The 5544-nt window shown below is 36.0% G+C and overlaps 1 long non-coding RNA gene across 1 annotated transcript in view; it reads left to right on the top strand.

Moving 5' to 3' along the window:
- Nucleotides 1-545: 545 nt before the first annotated feature.
- LOC108535322 (uncharacterized) overlaps nt 546-5544 on the top strand; it is a 33848-nt gene continuing 28849 nt past the window's right edge. The window contains exon 1 of the long non-coding RNA XR_001887206.1: nt 546-702. This is a non-coding gene — a long non-coding RNA (uncharacterized LOC108535322). The remainder of the gene's footprint in view (nt 703-5544) is intronic.

The following is a 5544-nucleotide window of genomic DNA, read 5'->3' as shown; positions in this document are numbered from 1 at the left end:
GAAAAGCTTTTGGAGACTTAACCATTGTCAGATCTCCCTCAGTGATTATTATAAACTAAATTACAGAAAATCCAGGCTGAAATATTTTATAAAGCAATTTAAAATATTTCATCGGATGCTGAATGCTTCTCGGAGGAAAACTGCTCTCTTTTCGCTGGTTGGATAATGTCCTCTTTTTCTTCAGCCCGAAAGAGGTAAATGATTATATGAAATATAAATACAGAAATACATAACTAAAAGTTAAAGCTGTTAGTAACTGGGAACCCTCAGAAGCCAGGCTACCTTGAATATACCTATACTAGGATTACTATCTCCTTCCATCATGAGATAGTGATAATTTTGCAGTATTAGGATAGGGAAACCTTTAGCCAGAAAGGCAACAGTGCATGACCCAGCACTGGGAGAGAAGCCTCCCAGGAACACAGGAACAGTCTTCATTCCCAGCTTGAATTGTTTCTTAATGGAATTCTACAAGGCAAAAAACATTTCTGCTGAATTCCGAACTGAAGCTTGTGACAACACAATGATTAGACTGACGGGTTGGCTTGAGATCCTAGGAGAAAAATAATTGACTAGGGGCTAAGAGACTTGAGGGGAACTAGGCCCACTTCTGATGCAGCATGACTGAGAAGAAGTAGATCATAGAATCATGGTAGTTTAAAGTTGGAGAGAAATATATCAAAAATAAGGAACCTGGACCAGGTAAGAAAACTAAATCCCAGAGATTTATCTTTTCCTGTGTGGAACTGTGAATGAGAGCTGAGGAAACAAAGAGAGTGAGTATTGAATCCTCTTTCCAAAGTTTGGTGGTGAAAGGAAAGAAGGCAACAGGAACTTCTTAAATGCTTTATGACTGGGCAAGGATTGGTGTTATAAGGGTCTCACGAACGGAGAAACCATGAATGATTGGAGATTATTATGAGAGTCAGTCAGGATACTGATGGAAGAGTGATGACTTGAGTTGCAGAAAATCAACTAATATGAATAGCAAGAAAAATATGATTTGGGTTGCATGCTCTTTTGATATACAAATTCACTCAGCCTATATATTTTGAGACCTAAGATATTTCACTCCTATAGAATCTATAGAAGACAGAAAAATAGGCTCCCAAAGGTATTTACATCTCAATCCCCAAATCCTATGAGTATATTACCTTACATGGCAAAAGGGACTTTGACGATGTGGTTAAATGAAGGACGTTGAGATATTATCCACATGTGCCCGATGTAATCTCAAGAATCCTTATAGGAGGGAGGTAAGCAGGTCTGAGGGAGAGAAGGAGATATGATGATAGAAGCAGAGATCAGACTCAGGCAAAGAAGGGGTCAACCAGCCAAAGAATACAGGCCACCTACAGAACCTAGAAAAGGTAAAGAAATTGATTCTCCCCTAGAGCCCCTAAAAGAAACACAGCCCTGCTGACACCTTGATTTCAGAACTTCTGACTTCCAGAACTGTAAGATAAACCTGTGTTGTTTAAAGCCACTAAATTTGTGGTGGTTTGTTACAGCAGCAATAGGAAACTAATACAGAATTTAACTGAATTACGAAGAGAAAATTAACTTGCACATTTAGTAGACTTCAGCTCTGGACCAATGGGAATATGAGCAGTATTCATAAAGAGTTGTGCTCTGGCCACCACCATTTCCAAATCGTGGTCTTTCACAACTTTATGGCATGTGCTCATTCTATTTCCTCTACCTATTATTTCCTTTTGTTCTTTTTCCACCTATCATATTCCCACTCATCTTTCAAAGCAACTCAAATAAAACCACCTTGTCTAGGATGATCTCTCGTATGCCTCCAGGAAGACTTAAATTTTCCTTTTTTGTTCCCATTGAACTTTGTTTATACCACTGCTACACCATTTACTATAGTCTGACTATCATTAAATTAACCTTATGCCTCCCTAACTCATCCTTGCCCTTGCCTGAATCTTCACAGGAGTAAATGTTAATCCAATCCCCAATTGGTAGACTACCAAGCAGTTCGTTGACAAAATCTTTTCCCGTTGTTTCTTTTTTTAATTGTGGTCAAATATATGTAACACAAAATGTACCATTTAATCATTTTTAAATGTGCAGTTTAATAATATTAAGTATGTTGACATTGTTGTGCAACCAATCTCCACAACTCTATTTATCTTTAAGACTGAAACTCTACATCCATTAAAGAGCCATTCACTTTTCCCTCATCCCAACCTCTGGCAGCTCCCATTCTACTTTCTCTCTCACAAATTTGACTACTCAAGATATCTCATATAAGTAGAATCATATAGTATTTGTCTTTCTGTGATATTTTGCTTAATATCTTCAAGGTTCAGCCATATTTTACCAGGTCTCAGAATTTTTTTTCTTTGTAAGGTTGAATAATATTCTATTGCATGTATATACCATATTTTGTATATCTGTTCATCCATCAACAGTCATTTGGGTTGCTTCTACTTTTTAATTTTTATGAATAATGCTGCTATGAATGTGGATGTATAAATATCTCTGAGTTCCTGTTTTCAATTCTTTTGGGTATATTCCCTGAAGTGGAATTGCTGGATAGCATAATAATTCTATTTTAAGTTTTTTAGGACCCCCCTCATACTCTTTTTTATGGTGACTGCACTATTTTATATGCCCAATAACAGTAGACAAGTATTCCAATTTCTCCACATCTTTTCCAACACTTCTTGTTTTCTGTTTGTTTTGTTGGTTTGGTTTGTCGTTGTAGTAGTAGTAGTAGTAGTAGTAGTAGCAGCAGCAGCAGCAGCAGCTGCTATCCTACAAGGTATGAAAAGATATCTCGTTTTGGTTTCAATTTAGATTTTCCCTAGTAATTAGGGCATTTTTATGTACTTGTTGACCATTTGTGTATCATCTTTGGAGAAATATCTATTCAAGACCTTTGCCCATTTTTTAATTGGGTTGTTTGGTTTTTATTGTTGTTGAGTTGTAGTAGTTCTTTATATATTTTGGATATTAACCCTTCATTAGATATGTGATTTGCAAATATTTTCTCTCATTTCATAGGGTGGTTTTTACTGTATTGATTGTGTCCTTTGATACACATAAGTTTTTTATTTTAATGTAGTCCAATGTATATGCTTTTAGTGTCATATTCAAGATGTCATTACCAAATCTAATGGCATTAAACTTCTCCCCTATAATCTCTTGTAAGAGTTTTATAGTTTTAACTCTTATGTTTAGGTCTTCAATCCATTTTGACTTCATTTTTGTATATGATATAAGGTAAGGATCCAACTTCATTCTTTTGCCTGTGGATGTGCACTTTTCCCAAAATCATTTATTGAACTTAAATGGATTTTTTTACCTATGTAACCAAATGACATTAAAATATAAAAAGCACCGTTAATATGCATTAAAATTCATAACCACTAAGAAATTGTAACAATCCAGCTGTAAAACAAATGAGTTCCTTCTGAAGAGAAAAGGCTGTGGCCAGCCCGGGAGGCAAAAGTACTAAGCAGGATATGAAAACACAAAACAAAAGGTCAGTCACTAAACAAAGGCAGTTTGAAAAGCCTTGTCAGGGCACAGTAGTCTCTCAAGATTGTATATTTCATTTCTATACATTAAAGATACTATATATTTAATCCAAAAGGAGTGACTCCACCAGTCAAATACAGACAAGAAAACATACATCTTGATGTCTAATTACCTTTCAGGACCCCAGTGATTGTGGAACAAACTGAAACATTTCAGATTAATGTTGTGATAAAATGGTTTTACTTATAATACTTACTGCCTCATTTCCATTCAATCATTACAATCTGTTGATTAAAAAGGAGATCTACTTACAACTTTTTAAAAAACTACCATCAACTTTTATTCTAAGATTGCTTTAGGATTAAGTAGGATCCATTCTGCTTTTAGTCTCATTTGTTTTCACAATGTCACCTGCACCTGTACTACAACTTATGTCTCTAACAGGAAAAGTTAAATCATGTTTATAATACCATTTAATAAAATTGAACATCAATATCTAAAGATTTTTAAAGGTTTATTTTAATTTTACAGTAAAACTTCAGCTCAAAAGATTAAACTTCAATTCTTTTTTTTTTTTTTTTTTAATGGAGTCTCGCTCTGTCCCCTGTACCCCAGGCTGGAGTGAAGTAGCACAACTCAGCTCACTGCAACTTCTGCCTCCCAGGTTCAAGTGATTCTCCTGCCTCAGCCTCCTGAGTAGCTGGGATTACAGGCACACACCACCATGCCCAGCTAATTTTTTTGTATTTTTTTTAGTAGCGATGGGGTTTCACCATGTTGGCCAGGCTGGTCTCAAACTCCTGACCTTGTGATACGCCCACCTCAGCCTCCCAAAGTGCTGGGATTACTGGCGTGAGCCACTGTGCCCGGCCTAAACTTCAATTCTCTAAGCATTATATCTGAAAAATGCTAAATAAAGGAGGTTAACAACAGGATACAAACAGATATCATGGCTCAGGATACAAGTGAACAGAAACCTGTGAGTCTGCTTAGCAGATGTGCAAGTTATTAGCTCATAAAGCATGCTAAATTTCTTAAATTAAAATGAACACTCTCTGCAACCACAATGAGGTTTTGATCCCTTTCTTTAAGTTCTTCTAACATAAATATATGACCAGTAGCACAGACAAACGTCAATCAAATAAGAAGAGCTTAAGTGTAGAAAATACATGATCAACCCAGTTTCCTGCTTTCTGCACCACAGGGCATAGCTTTATGCCATCTGGTGATTATTAGGGGAGAAAGATGCCATCTGCCACTTCTGCTAACACATGGGAGAGGGATAGCTCTCCCCACCCTGTAAACCTATGGGAAATTTCCTTATGCTTGTTTACATGCCCCGAGGGCTCCAACTGAGTTAAAATTTACTCTGAGAGAGAATGTGTGTGTGTGTACGTGTGTGTGTATGTCCCCACATATTCAACATTAAAGCAACACATCCATTTCCATCCCTTTCATACAACCTCTTAAGTGTCACAGGAGTCTGTGTTAGTCCAGGTTAATAGCAAATCTCTTTCTATCCTGCCTAACTCAAAGCCAAGATAGTATTAGATAAACCTAAACTAGAGGGACAAAGTTGGATGACAGCCATAAAAATAGATTATAAAATAGGCCCAAATTGAATTCAAGGTGTGAAAATGACCCGTTATTCCTTTTGTTTTACATCCCCCACAGAAAGGACAGAACCAAAATCATCCTCAAATAAGTGTTTTCATAGACTCTTATAGAAAAATTCTTAAGATGTCATAGCTTTCTTTATGCCAGTTGAAAGTACATTTTCTTACAACACTTAAAAAGAGAAAGAATGGGGTGTAAAATTTTTTCAAAGAGGCCTTAGCTGAGATCTACATTTGAACTATTTCTAGAGCTTAATGAGGTAGGAACTAGGCAAGAAAAACAGAAAGTATAAACAGAAAATAGACATAAGTTTTCCCCAACTATGTCAAGCCTACCAGTTTCTCAAATCACTACACATAAGAAGGGCTTCACATATATATATATAAAATATATACACATATATTAAATACATATACATATATATATATA

This window comes from Rhinopithecus bieti, unplaced genomic scaffold (assembly GCF_001698545.2).
Source record: "Rhinopithecus bieti isolate Rb0 unplaced genomic scaffold, ASM169854v2 scaffold_1106, whole genome shotgun sequence".
In the NCBI taxonomy this organism is placed as follows: domain Eukaryota; kingdom Metazoa; phylum Chordata; class Mammalia; order Primates; family Cercopithecidae; genus Rhinopithecus; species Rhinopithecus bieti.
Note: the sequence above shows the minus strand (reverse complement) of the source record. Positions and strands in the feature narration are given on the sequence as shown.